The sequence below is a fragment of the Metopolophium dirhodum genome, chromosome 6, assembly GCF_019925205.1.
Source record: "Metopolophium dirhodum isolate CAU chromosome 6, ASM1992520v1, whole genome shotgun sequence".
NCBI lineage: Eukaryota > Metazoa > Arthropoda > Insecta > Hemiptera > Aphididae > Metopolophium > Metopolophium dirhodum.
This window is the reverse complement of record NC_083565.1, coordinates 8,748,558-8,764,870: the sequence shown is the minus strand read 5'-3', so window position 1 is coordinate 8,764,870 and position 16,313 is coordinate 8,748,558. Positions and strand designations below refer to the sequence as shown.

Below are 16,313 nucleotides of genomic sequence, written 5' to 3'. Positions count from 1 at the left end.
TTTTAAATATCTCAATACTTCCACTTTCCAGTTCGAAGCGCGATGAAGACAGATGAAGAAAGTCTGAAAGTGTTCCTCCGGCATCGGTGTACTGCACTATATTGCTCTCTAGATATAGGTATAGATCATTTATACATATTTAACCGGAAGAGTCGATGCATACGTACCTAAGTTTGTTTTAATATTCTTTTAAATTTACTTATTAGTTTTTGAATACCTAATTAATATTTATTGCCATGGACAATCTGCTAACCGAGTGATATAAACTCAAATGGTATATTCCCGATCGCACAATACTAAAATACTTTGCAAATCATTTTATTTTTATTTATAAAATATACTTTTTTATTACAGTAAATGTAGTTAAATGTGGTTACCACATCCAAATTAGTTTTTATAACTTAGGCGTTAATATATATATATAAATAAATATATATATATTTACGTATGTGTGTGTGTGTTAATGTGTTATTACTACCCTACCAGAAATATCTACTCACGCTTATATACGTTTTGGTTAAATTTATAGAAATACATGTTATAACTGATAAGTCATAAGATACGATTTTAATTGATGGATAGAAATTTTTTTCCAATTCCAACGTTAGAAGTTATATCTTTATAAGTAACTATATTAGCCATTTTTATACAAATTATTTATATTAATAAATCAATAGTAATTAGTAATTCCTACTAACTGTTTCAAATCATATAAGTCCCTTAATCTAGGCCCCCTATCTACATAATCCATTACCAAAAACTGAATATTATCCTTTAAGTTATCCTTATAAAGTTATATAACTCAAAAACTACTCGCTTGAATGTAGATAAAAGATACATCAAAATTCTTAAAAAAAATATCTTAAAATTTATTTAGGTATATTTTTATATATTTTTTTCTGATAAAGGTAGGAAAACTTATGAGAAATCTTATATTACATTTTCAAATCGTATAGATTTAAATAGAAAAAATTTTATGAATTTTTAATTTAAAATAATTTGCTCATTTTAGTGAATTTTACGTATTTTGTAAATATTTGAACTTTAAATGCTTAAAAAAAAATTGTGACTGGATTTTTAATATTTTTTATCTGTCTTTCAAACAATATATTAAGAACCTTCCATTAAATGTTCAAGCTTTTTTACCCAAAAAATACAATTTTATTGATATTTATAGAATAAAAAACTAAAAAAATCGGAAACTGAAATTTCAGGCTCACATTTCCTCGCGTTATTGTTAATGCGATTAATATGAATATTCCATTTAAATTAATAGTCAGTATAAACAGTAAACGCCCAGATATTTTACATAGTTAACATTATTATTTATTCAACACACATTTTTCGGTATTATTTATATTATTCGACATACGTATAATACTATCTATTATTATTTTATATCTCAAATTATCCAAGATTTAAAACGTTAATACTAAAACGTATTCGTTATTTTATAGGTATCGTATTATTGTTCATAATATACCATGCCCATTGTACCTGTACGGCTGTACTTATATACTTGTAGACTACAGTGTTATTAGGTAGCATTGTAGCAACCTATAGCAGTAATCACGATTTCAGATATTTATCTTAAATCGTAGTAGTAATACACGATAGTCAATAGTCTGTAGTCGGTACATCTTTACTATCTATTTTTATACTTATAATAACGCGTTATTTTAATTGCACACAACGCTCGTCTGTATAATATGTATAGTATTTATAACCAATGGTAATACTTTATGTTTTAATTTAAAACTCCCACATTCCATTACTGTCCTTGAAATAAAAAATTATTTTATTTTATACACAATAGATCTTAATCGTAGCAGCCTAACCTAAGTAATTTTTGAAAGCAATACACATACTGGATAACCAAATGTGCGTAATGCGTGTCTTTTACACGCTAACCGCTCCGACTAACCGCGTCATGAAAACCGTTTTAAATACCTACATAATATTATTATAGGTAATTCTTGACCAATTTTTGTGCATGAATCCGGTATAAACTATAGTTGAAAAAATAGTAATACAAATACATACGGACATCTCACACCTCCACCCGCACCTGCAATAACCTATATCATGTATTTATTTATGTTTATGAATGCTATAAATTATGCATAAATTAACTCTCAAGTCTCAACGTGTCGTTAATAACATTGAGTAGGTATGTTTAATGTTTATAATATAAGTCTATTTTCATGCATTTAATGAGTGATAATTATATATTATATTGTTATGTAGATTTCGATGTCAATTTCGGTGTAACTAAACATTGAAGGTACATGTTTGCAGTGAGTATTTAAGAAATAAGTAATGATAACTATAAAGATTATCGTTCCCTTAATTTGTTCATATACTATTTTATTTATGTATATACACCGATATGCATATAAATAATAATCACTTATTTAAAATTAAAGCTATATAAGTTACGTTCAAGTTTGTTAAATAAGATGAATTCCTGAATACTCAAATTAATAAAATAAATTTCTAAGGCTTATGGTAAATAATATTCAGATGAGCAGTGACAGAGTGAGGAATGATAACTCAGGAAACCGCAGAATCAGCAAATCTATATAGTACGTCTTACTATAGGAGCACCTAAAGATAAAAAAATCACCTAAAAACAGCAACTTTATTTGTAACGAGCATTGCTTTTACTAAGGAGATCGGTGATGAAGCGTTTATATCCTAAAGAATACCTAGGACATTTTATTTTTTTGAAATTTTGCTAGGGCGCGCGTTTTACTTTTTTGCAGTAACCGTAACCAATAGTAGAATATATTAAATATTGGGTATTTATCCATCAAATAACTGTAAGTATACATTTTACCGGATATCTTTTCAAATAGATTAATTTTTTCTTGTATTTTGGTATAAATACATTATTAAAAAAAAAACCAATTTTGATTTTAAACTTTAAGTTGTATAAATAATATACTTACTATGCCGAAACACATTTTTAGCAATTTACTTAAGTGTTGGTATATTTAATTTGTTTCTGGTATTCGTCCGTCAGCCTCAAGACAAAAACGAGGCATTGCCACTAAAGTAGTATTAATTGACAGGCCGTTTGTATTTTTTGTTTTTAACATATTAACTAGACTAATTATGTTGGCAGGGAAAATTACAAACCCTACACAAGTGTCTTCCATGAGTTGAAAATTAATTTAAAAGTTATAGCCTATAGGTAATTCACAAATAATAATAATAATTGCTATAATATGTAGTATGTACTATATCAAGTAGGTAGCCAGGTAGGTAATTAAAATGTATATAATAATTACTTACTACCTTATTAGCAAGTTATATAATTATATTGGTTATACTTTAAATCTAATTTAGTATTAATATGTTTTAATGTAAAATCGTGAATGGAATATTTATTTGTACATAAAATGTTAATATTTTTGTATGTATAATTTAATTTAGTTTTGATTTTTAGATGCTTATATGACTATAATTTAATTGTATATATAGACATATAGAAGTACATGTATTATAAAAACTAGTTGACAAAACATACTTAATCAATATGTGCTAGAAAAGTTTTTATTTAAAAAAATATATCTCAAAAAAAATTACATTTTTAATTAATGGCTTTTTTTAATATTATACAATTAATTTTAGATTCTGAATGGAGCGATGAATGTTTTGATTTTACAATGATGTGTATGTGTGTGTGTGTGTTTTGTGTATGTACACAGTATGATAAGCAGTCGAAAAAGTTCTTTGATTTTCAACTTTAGTATCTTTTCTGGTAGGAAAGTGAATTTAGTTTGTACATTAAAGAGGTTAAAATGGAAAATTCCCAGAAGTCTTCAAAGCGTGGGGAAAAACAATAAAAAAAATTAATGAAAACGGGGATTTTCTCGCAATACTAGTTATTGAGAAAATTGATTTAGTTTTTTTTGTTGTGACTTAAAAATGAATGGCCAAGGAAACTTGAAATGTTGCTTATAATAAAAAATAATATTCTAACCTAAACCAAAAATATTAAAAAATGTAAAATAATGTACACAATTCATTATTCAAACCCTGTACTGAGAAATGTCTTTTAAAATGCACAAACAATTAAATTAGCATAAAATCCACAGTTCAAAAGAACAAATTAAATATTAACTAAAAGGTAATATACATATTATTATTTATCATTTAAGCAAGTGTGTTAAATTATACAGAACTCAATTTTTCGGTATAACATTGTAACAATTTTATAAATATTTATAGATAAATGGCTCGATTTATGTCTTAGTGGTAGTTAAATTAATTTATAATTAAATTATGTTTATAAAAAGTAATCGAATTCAATAAAATCTTTTTGGAACATTGTATTTAGGATAAAAGCAAGTTTTAAAATTAATGTTGTCCTTACAACGACTACAACGTACCTACCCCACCTACCTACCTGATTAATACATACTTCGTTTGTAATATTGAACTTTTCATTTTTAACATCTATTTTGAACTTAAATTAAGTAAAACTTAGCGACTTTCAAAATATACAAAAAAAAAGTATTTTAATATACCTAACTATGATTGTTACATTTAAATGTATTAGATATGTAATGTAATATTATTTATAATATTACTATAATATTTTAATAGTTTTAACGTTATAAAAAATAAAAGCAATATGGCTGAATATATTATGTTTATCATACATAGGCCTTTGAAGAGTTTGAACCTTTGATTAATATTTTAACTATTCACGTAATGAATCACAATACAATATTCAGTTGACTGAATTATTATATATTTTATTGTAGGTACTGGTTTAGGTTTATGTACATATTATGTATATATATTAGGTACATATTATGTACTTACATATATTTTGTCTATAAATGTTAATAAAAAAAACAACAGAATTAAGGTTTTTGTCATTTGTGTGAATATAATATATAATATTAAACATTTTTACAAAACGGGATCCACTTATAATAAATTTCCATGCCTTTTTTGGTAGTATACTCTTAATATGTTCAAAAAAAAATAGTAAATTATATTTAAAAAATTGTAAAATGTCTACATTTTGAGTAATACCCTAAAAAAAAGTTTAATAATAAAATATCAGAACATTTTACTTTAAAAAAACTACAATAATATTTTATAGACATGACTCTTTTTCACAGTGTTATAAATGTAATTTTTATAATTTATAACTATCACAGAAACACTAAACGAATAGCAGTTATTACTACTTTTCTTTTATATGATAAGAGATAACCATATTATGAAGCTGAGTATTAAGTTTTTGAAATTTGAGTGATATTTTGAAAGTAAAATTGAAAGATAAATTGAAATATTGACGAATTTACAATTTTTTGATTTAACAATTTTTCTAACGTTCACTAAGAAAAATAAGAAGTGGTGTATTGATTGTTATTTTTTGTGTCAACCATATTTTTTTTAAACTGCTAATGGATTTTTTTTTGACATGAGTTTTCCCTACTAAATTTATATTTTTAATTCAAACGTCGATAAATCAAAACTTACAGAATTATTATAGCTGTATATACATTGCGTTTCAAATAAATATTCGTTTGTTTTTAATAACTAAAAAAAAAATAGTTTCCTATAAAAAAGGCAGTTGAGATGACTTCAGGTCCGAATGCATTTGTTTTTAAAAATATTGATAAATGATAATTTCATAACTAAAAAACTTAAAATTGCAATTTGAACACGCATACCTATCCACTTGTAATTAAAAACAATACATTTTAATTTTGTTTTATCATAGAATATAATATGGGTACACCAAAGTTTAAAAGTCACATAAACGCGGTGGTTATTTTATTTATGACCAATATTTTGGATGGTATAAGACTACAAAATTTTCTACTCTCAATAAGACAATAACTGAGGGTTAAATGTCCTATGGTTATGGACAGAATTTAAAAATATATATTATAATTTATAATATATTATACTCGATGATGATTGCAATAGGTAAGACCCTACCGTTGAAAGTGCTGAGTGATTATTTAGCGATTCCGCGGTGATGGATTGTTTTTTTTAACTGTAAGTATACACAACAGAGGCTTTTTATAAAATAATCTCGTTAATAAAGTCGTTTTGTGAATAATTTTTTTTTCATTCTTTTCATGTTTTCTAAGTGGAGTGTCTCTCCTACTTACCGCTGCAGTAAAATGTATACTTTAGTGAGCCGTTTCAATAGTACAAAATGTCTGATTGGATAAATCATTAAAATGTAATAGTATTAAAAATGTAATGTTTATTATTTATTCATAGTATTATCAATAAGCAATCAATGGAGCTTAAATTGAATTTAAAACTTTTTTTCGTTTACAATTATTAAGGATTAAATACAAATAAAATAAGTAGAAAATAAAAATAATTAAAACTGATTAAATTAAATTTGAAGCTTTATAATATACAGCCAAGTGGGTATGATAATTGATAAACTTAATATAGAGATAAACCCTACCAAAAACAGAAAAAAAACTTTACCTATAGCTTAAATAAAATAACATAATTAAGCCCGATATATTATATATATACATATATAAAGTATAGGGGAGATTGGGAGAATGGAGGAATTATAGAATTTTTATTCTAGTCACTTAGCTAAGCAAGAAATCATATAAATCTCTGAAAATAATAATTTAATAATTATCATAGTTTTATTGAGAATTGAAGCACTTTCACTTTGGGACTGGGAAACATATTGTCGGAGTGTCGGACTAAGTTTGAAGTTCAGAAGTATAAGACATATTTTTTATATTAGCCTGTTAGTTTTGATAGAAATATTACTCATTTCTTATTACATGTATATTGTATGTTTCACAAAATTAACTATGATCATAAAAACATATTTTGAATGTGTTTTAGACAGACTCCGGGTCCGGACTTAGCATAAGGCATTTTTTCTGCTTTAACACTTGTGAACTTTTGACTTAGGGGTTTCCTATGGAATTTAAATAAACAACTTATACTAGTACTGAACTAAAAAAAAGTCAAGTAGGTAGGTAACCACTTGCTGCGGTACAGTATATGTCGAGTGTACCTCATCATTAATACGTAGATCATATTATAGTATAATACTATAATATGTTGAATAGACTAGGTACTTAAAGTCTAAAAAAAACTAAACCAATTAATATACTAATTTGATCTTGGCCCTGGTTGAATTTATCCTGCGCATGCACTTACTCTTGAAAATAGTGTCAAACATCAAATGATTAAAAAATTAAAAAATCTTAATTTTTTCAATTAAATTTTTTATTGATAATAATAGGATAGTTGTAAAATTCTAATGTTAATTTGTATTATATAGCAATGGTTGGTAGTATCTTTCTGATTTTGGATCCTGTAAACAATTTTTTTTGTACAATGCATAATAATAGGTAGATTGGTAGAATTGTAGTTCTTTGACCCTCCTACAAATCTAAGTATATATTGACATATTGTACCTATATCTTATATTATTATATTGACAAATCGTATGTAAGGAATAACCATAAATAATATTTCCCAGTAGGTAACCCACTGAGTACAAAATATATTTCAAATTATTACGCAATGAATATCTGAACAACACTACTCGTAAATATAATTTATTAAACACCTAACGCGAAAGCTGGTAACGTACCTAACTTAACTATTTGTTCTTCTGTGTAAGTCATCAACTTTAAAAAAGAACCCTCATCCCCTCTAAAAGTTTTATATTGATAATAGATTTTATTGGTTTTAAATAATTGTAATGTGTTCCATAGCACTATTATTTACTATTTAAGTAGATAATATGATTATAAACATTCAATTTTTAACAACGTTTTTTGCAACTTTAAATAGTTTGAACTTGGACAGAACTTTCGTAGCCTCGGTAGCGCAGTAGGCAGCGCGTAAGTCTCATAATCTTAAGGTCGTGAGTTCGATCCTCACCCGGGGCAAAAACTTTTTGTATTTCAATTTATACCTACCCTATTTATATTATTATGACGTAACTTCAATTAATTAATTAAACCCTAGAAAGCCTTGTTTTACACTTTCAGCAACTTAACATACCTGTGCAGTATGCATATTGCGTACACTTCAAAAATAAATAAAAATGAAGTTATATAATATTATTTTGCATTATAGTCGCTTCGTATTCACAGACTATAATTATGACTATAGATTTTGTACACATATATTATATCAGGAAAGACAAAAGCACCCCGAACACAGGACGCATATACCCTCAAATAACGGTCAACGGTGCATTACTATTTTTTACTCCTTACATTTTTTGTTTAATATTCTTAAGCAGAAAATAATTCGAAGCATTTCAATCTATAAAAATGAAAACTAGGACAAGTAGGTGGTTTATTAATTATAACTTATAAGTTATAAGTATTTAAAGTTTTATAAGAGTGGTATAGTGGACCATCATTTTGCGGTGTGCAGGGGTACCGCTCCAATTCCCTCATCTAAACTTTAAAGCTTAAATATACTTATAAATCACAACCTACTTATTCAACATTTGATTATTATGTATCGAACTACTTACTTCATAAAATACTCTGCTTTGGAAAAACTAATTTAAAATGCATGTTATCATTAAAAAAGTGAAACATTTAAAAAATGACAATGATAAAAAAATATTTTCATAAACGTTAGTAGTTTTTAAAATACTGAGTGTCTTACGTTAAATGGATTACGTGGTATGTGCATAATTTGGCAAAACCCGTATTGCTAATTATCGTCGTAAAATCTGCTTGCAAGTAAGGTTTTCATAAAAAAAAACATTTTAATAACTTTGGCGAATATTAATCTGTACCTATCCTAATTTTTACCTATACTACCTACTCTGGTTGTTATCGGTGAATACTTTAACGATTTTAGAGTAAACGTTCAAAACGTTACAAACCTCTGGATTATGGATATTATATTCATGTCTTGTTATTAATTATTTTTCACCATTGATACTTTGATTGGATTTAGCCATTTTGAGTTTTTAATGATTTTTATGTTATTGCAGGTGATGGGATTCCGTGGTAATACAGAACCAATGTGAAATCGCACGTTCTTATATTATATATTTATATTTATTTTTATTATTTCTGACAAATCCCTTCTTCCTGTTGTGTAATAGGAGAGTTAATATATATACACAAGTACTTTTTTTATAGGTTTTTTTTACGTCTAAAATTATTAAGGTACCTTACCTATACTTAGGGTAATGCAAAAATAACAATAAATGAAATAATTATTAAATAATAATAATTTATGTTTAATTATATATAACTATTAAATATAGTGGTTATAAAATAATATTATTTGAAAATACAATATTTTGCTTCATTTTAGACATCAGAAAAAAATAGTATAAATGTTTGTTCAATAAATAAGATAAATAATAAATTCTCTAAAATAAACATTACCATGAAATAATAATGGCATTTAATTAACAATATACAAACAATCATAGTGATTATCTTCAAAATTCAAAAATATGAATATACCTAGGTATTATGCTATATTAGTTATTTATTACCATTATAGCTTTAAAGCAACCACAGCTAAAGATTGACGTTTTTTTAATGTTCTTAAATATTATTGTAATATCGGTCCAGTAAGTAGTAAATCTTCAAGTTCAGACATTTTTAAGTTTTCAACAATATTTCATACAGTTAATAGTGTGTAGCACACTTACAAAACATTTTGTCGAAATAAACGAACAATCAAAAATATGGTGTACCTCCAGGAACAATTCTCATAAAACTGATTGCGATATAACTAAAGTAAGTTTTAGTCAAACAATATTATTATGTTTTACAAACTTCCACGGAACGGTGAAGTATTCTAAATACGGGAAAGCTATTTCTAAGAATACCGTACCACCTTAATTAATTAATATATACATTTTGATAAATTATTTATTCGTATGCTTTCAAATTCTATTTGTTTCGCCATGTTATAGAAACGTTTTGTATATGTGAAATTATAATTTATAATAATTAGGTATTATACTAATATTGTAGTCTAATCATAAACATAAATATTTTATATAACATAATTGTGTTGTAATTACGCTCTTTCAGATTCACATAGTTAAGCTTCTGACCATCTACCTACCGCATAAAAAAACTGTATAATCCCTAAAGAATACTTTCGTCACGTCATACTGTAGGTTGCATAACTTATTTTGTCTTTGCTTGAAATATCGCTAAAATAGAGAAATATTTGACCTTGTGGGCAGTTCTTCTCACTCCTTACATAACGTATTAATTCGTAAGTTTATAACTATAATATGTAATATATGTATAATGTGTAATGTATATATGTAATATATATACTACACGGGTTCTATTATAAGCTAATAACTTGAAGTTTTGTTTTTAATTTTTAGAAGTAGACATCCAAAAGTTATAAATTTGCAATGGTAAGTGCGATCGGAGTAAAACAATTATCCTATGGTTGTTATGAAGCCAGTGGCCTGCCTGAGTTGAGGCGGTAAGTATGAACATTTTTGACACAGTTATTTAAATATTTATGTGAAATATGAAGACAGTTTTTATATTTTTTATATTTGATGAGATCTTCCACACTGGATTATGCGAGGGGAGAAAATAAATATTATCATAATTGGTTCGTCCGTTGCAGGTAAAATTTCGAAGACGCAGTTTTGACATTCCATCACCGTTAGTGGAGGTTCCTGCTTACTCTCAATTCGATCACATAAAAAACAACCCCTGTTACGCAGACTGTCTCACCTAGTGCGAACTCCCAAAACACGAATCGTTAAAAATTACGACAGAATGGACGATGCTGTACTGGGAGTTCGTGATAGTCCCTCAGATCAAAAAAGGAGAGCGGATTATAATATAGCAGCTCATGAAAATAGCCTCAGGGGCATAATAAAACATTTGGACACTGAGGGGTTATATTGTTTTTATCGATATCGACGACGCGTTCGGTGATCGATCGAGTGATTTATTTTTTGTATCCTCGCAACATAAGTGACAATATTATACACTGTCTAAAATTACGGAAATTCGAGTGCGTTAATACAGCATACCAAAAATAATAGGTACGTATTGTTTATAAGTAAGGATGATGGAACACTTTGTATTGTTTTCCAAAGTTTTGCGATGCTCGTTTTATAATATATTATATATATTTTAGGTATAATTTTATAAAAGTACGAAAATAAATTAATTTTGACGGTTTGTCCCATTAATAAAATTAACTTTTGTTTACCGGAAAGTAACATTAATATTTTATGATTGTTCAAATAAGCATCATCAGATATGAAGAAAAATGATTATTTGCAGAGTTAAGCTTATGTAAAGGTACAAAAATAATATTTCGCAGTAATATTTAGGTTTCTAAAGGAGTAAAGGACTCTTTATAATGGATCAGTTCATTTATTTATTTATGATGCAAATAATATAGAAGGAACTTATAATACCAAAATACACCACTATGTGTACTAGAAGGTTTTCCTAAGTATACTAGACTGTAACATAATGGAGAATCTATTACCATTAACTAACTGTTATCCATTACTATAACAACATCGTCGTTAAAAAAAATAATATGTTTCTTGCTATCGAAAAGATTTTCTTTGATTCTCAGTTAACCTGATAGGCGATAGCATACATCGATCACAGCGAATAACATTGAAAAAATCTATAGTTGATAAATTGGTGATGCCGTGTTTCGAATTGGCTTAACGTATGTTGCACTCAAGCGTGTAAAGGCATTAAGCGGATTACTATTAAAGCCATTTTTCATTTACGACCGATTGTTGAAAATCAACAACTGTGAAGCTATAATAGAATTCTGGGACGAGTTGCAGAGCTTGTAGAATTTATATCAAGAAAATTGATATAGCAATACTCTTTTGTGTAAAATTGTATGTTTTATCTAAATCTAGAATCCAAAATATGTTATTTTCGTATATGAAAATAGGTACCGTGATAAATCAATCATAAACTATACGGCTAATGATGCTGTATTGTGACAAGTTGTGATAACTGATAATAAACAATATATAGGTATCTTGCAAGGTAAATAACAATTTGATTGACTTTTGTCTACCGAGTCAACTAGTGAAATAGTGGCGAGGACTGTGGAGATTTTAGTCTGGTATATACAAATAATTGGAGCGTTTTAAACGAATAATTAAAAAGAATATCACCATGATATGAAATAAGAAAGTTAAATCGTACAAGATACACGTACGTTATTGAATTACTTAATTTAAAATTAGGATCGTCGAGAGAGCACTGACTGGCAGTTTTTGGGGTATGTGTGGTCTATTTGTAAGGTCGGAGGTGATGACCACTCCCCCCCCCCCCATCTGTTCAATCGAGACACTATATACCTACTAGGAGCGTAATATGTCCGTTTGATGGTCGTGGTTGTTAGGGTATGGGATTTTTAATATTTTTGTTCGTCTGTAATGTTTTGAAGAATGTTAGGTATTTTTGGGTGAAGAATTATTCTTTTTGTTTTATATGATTTCGTTGGATGGTAAAGTGCGAATATGTAGTGTCTGGCCACTGGAATGTGTCTCAAGTCTCAGTCACTATTTGAAGCCAGTGCAAGGGTGAATATTTTATTATTGTTCGATCGTATTGGTGTTTTAGTTGCTGTGTGTCTTTCGTTAAAGTGTAAAAATATAGTGATATATTTATATAATATTCGACTAAAATAAATATTATACACGATTATATCATAATTATAATTATTTATCAAATGCCCTCCTCCCGCACACATACACACACGCTCACACACACAAACACACGCATAAGTACCATAAAATAGAAATAAAGTGAAATGGTTTTTTTTTGTTTTGCAGGATGGCGAGGGGTTGGTGTTAAAAAATCACGCTGCTATTGTAAAAATAATATTGTGATACTGGATACAGGATATTCAACACTATCATAAATTCACCGAGGTAAATCCCACGGACTTTTGTATCGTGTCTATACATAGATTAGAGTTCGAGGCAGTATGCTATACAAATATACGATACAATATGTGTAATAGAACGAAACACTATTATAAATTGTTAGTAATATACGAGGGAGCGCCACCTGCAGCATATTTTACCAGTGGCACTGGCGCGTCGTAAATCGTAATCTGTAAACGAATATACTAATATACAACATCTATATTATCATTTCAACATGTATTGCTTGATGCCGTGTATTTTATAGTTAACTCGTAATCACGGATACAGAGTTCGATTTTGAATGGAGGGATAATTTATTATCACTACTGTAGGCAAGTTGGGAACATGGGCTTCGCCCCTCTTCTATATTTGTATGGTCTTAAGTCTTAACTTCCTTTTTATAAAACATAACGTTAACGTGTCGCGGTCCGGTGACTATAATGACACAAGTCAAAAAAAGGTATTTTTTCAGGAAAGAGATTCCAAATTTGCTTATAACTAAATACCTGTTTTAATAAAATATCAACTATTTCTTCAATCGTTTTTGAAATCGTACTGAATTTTATTTTTTTTTTTAAAGATATTTAATTTTTATCACTAGGTAATATCAAAATAAATAAGGTAGATAATATTATATTCACAAAAAAAATCGGTATAATTAGGTAAGTAACCTCTCTGCTGTTGTACAGTTATATGTTTCGAGTGTATCTCGTCATTGAATAGATGGGTCATTGTATAGGTAATGCTTTTTTGTTAAAACTTAAAGTTAACTTTAAGATTTTTATTATAAACCGTTGCATACTAAAAATAATTCTCAGTTTAGACGACTTGTACATTACTGAGCATATTTTATTTATTTATTATGATATTATATTATGTATGTTGCTATTAAAGCAATTTATTTTACTATTAATAAAATAAATAATACGCAGTAGGTTAAATTCATTTTTGCCAAAAAACATTGTGTTTGAGAATATTATTGCTTGTATAAAAACATAATATTACCTATATAAAAAGATTCAAGTCCCCAAGAATATTGTTTTTAAAGTCTAACAAAATAACTAAAATTTTTTTTCTTCTTTGAAGTATTTAGTTTTGTCCAAATTTCAACTTAAAATGTCTTTAAAAGAAAGTTGTACTTATTTTTTAGATCTTTTGGTTTTAGTATTAACTCCTTATAAGGAATCTTATAATAAATTTTCCAACATTTTTACCAAGCAAAATGTATTGAAAATAAAAATTTTTAAATATCTATAAACAGCTCTAAAAGAGTTTTTAAACCAAAAATTAAATCATAATATATTTGAAATGCCAATAAAAATGTTAAGTGAACATTTCTCGCATCTATGGTTATTCGTTTTGGAAACAAAATCAATTTTGGTTAAAAACGGGTTTTGCGTAACATTTCCAGTTTTCCTTAATTTGTTTTCCTATTATTTTGAAAAATTTCGAGAATCTTTTAATTTTGGTCCCCTCTCCCCAAGTGACAAATAGCTACAATTTGCTACCAGAAACCACCACCAAAGATGAAAAGAAGCATTGTATTGTTTCAAAAGGTGATGACGGAAAAATAAAAACACACATGATTGTAAAATCAATAAACTCATTGCTCCATGCTCCACTCAGAATCAAAAACGGTCGGTATCAAATCTCGTTAAAAATAAAACTTTTTTTGTTAACATAACATCTTATGATGTTATTACAATTTTTAAGTATATAGGTACACACATAAGCAGTGTAATTTTTTGGATTATCCACTACAAGTTTAAATTAGATACTTAGGTATAACTATACTTTTATACTTAGGTATAACTGGTATAAGGTATAACAGGTATTATAGCAGGTATTATAGGATTCAGAGTCGAAAGTTTTGGGATTATATTGTTTTTATTATACTTGGCTTATCAATTTTTTATAATAAATAATAATTCTATTTCTTTTTAATTTGTACAATCTTTTCTTAAATCTCTCTTGACTTCCATCTGATCGATTTAAATTTTTCATATGGATACCTTGCATATTATATTGTCACCGACAGTGGCGTAATTCGAAATTTGTCCTGGGAGAGAGGGGATATAATTTTTTTTTAGAAAATACTAAATTTTCAAGTGGTGGTGAGTGGTATATATAATTATTAGACGACGCGCACTGGGAACTCTGAAGTTTTTACTTCCAGAATTTAGATTTAACCCATATATTTATAATACTTACTATACATTGTCATTAAGTCTTTTATGTATGTATGTTACGGTCAATGTACGCATTCCTAGTAAATCATGTACAAATATATTGTAAATAGGAAATAATAAAATTCTAAATAATTAGTAAGTATAAGTAAGTAAATAAGTATAATAATGAATAATAATTTATTTTATTTTTTCGTCTACCGTTGTGTTATCAATACCTATTATAGGTTCATAATTATTGTCAGCATTATAATTGTTTTCATGACAAAATATGCAGGACATAATACAATGAAATATTATTGTTTTAAATTATTCAGAATATAACAGGCAATAATACAATTATAATATTAATCAATTTTTATTTTTGTTTGTTTTTCATCAATATTATATGATTTCCAGCTGTAATCCTAACGTCGCGGGGGGAAAAAACATAAACCACGGTGCTTTATCGATGTATCTCTGTTTTATTGTCCAGTTCACAGACAAATCGGATTCCGTGTACATAATAATATATACCTCGCTTTGTGAAATAATTCGACCACGTAGGGTAATCCACCTTTAGCGGGTTAGATATAGCACTTGGTATATTTTCGAACGTGGTTCAAACTATACTCTCTAAATATTTCTGATATCTCAAGAACAATATCTGAAACTTTTTTCGATATCGGTTGAATAGTTTTTGAGTATGTAAGCTACAAACAATAAGACATGCATTTCGTTGTAATTTGGAATAACAAAAAATAAATTTAATATTATTTTATTTTATTTAAAAAAGATCTCATAACAACGAATAGTGCGTTTGAAAGTTTATACCAATTTTTTATTTAGTTTTATTTCTATAACCAATGGCAATCATAACAATATACATATGATATGTACAGACAAATTATTTGATTTTCGTGATCTAAAACAAAATTTGTGTGTGAGCCACTCTATATTGGTTGAAAGAATACGCTTAAAACACTATCTGAGTCTCAATCGATCTATTGATTTAACTTTTATTGAAATCGGTCACGTAAATTCTGAGGATTAGCGCGTTCAAATATACAATCTCTTCAGCTTGTAATAGGCATTAGAACAGACTACTGATAACTGTAATAATGCATTTAATAAAAAAAAATATTGCATAAAAAATGATTTGATAGTATTCGTGGTTCAAATTTCAGGGCAGGATAAAATTGCCTGAGAATTTTGTACACTGCCCGGAATTC

The 16,313-nt window shown here is 27.4% G+C and overlaps 1 non-coding gene across 1 annotated transcript; it reads left to right on the top strand.

Annotated features, from left to right (window-relative positions):
• Window positions 1–7,849: 7,849 nt before the first annotated feature.
• On the top strand, window positions 7,850–7,922 carry Trnam-cau (transfer RNA methionine (anticodon CAU)). The gene has a single exon. It is a non-coding gene; the product is annotated as a tRNA-Met (tRNA).
• The last annotated feature ends 8,391 nt before the right edge of the window (window positions 7,923–16,313 follow it).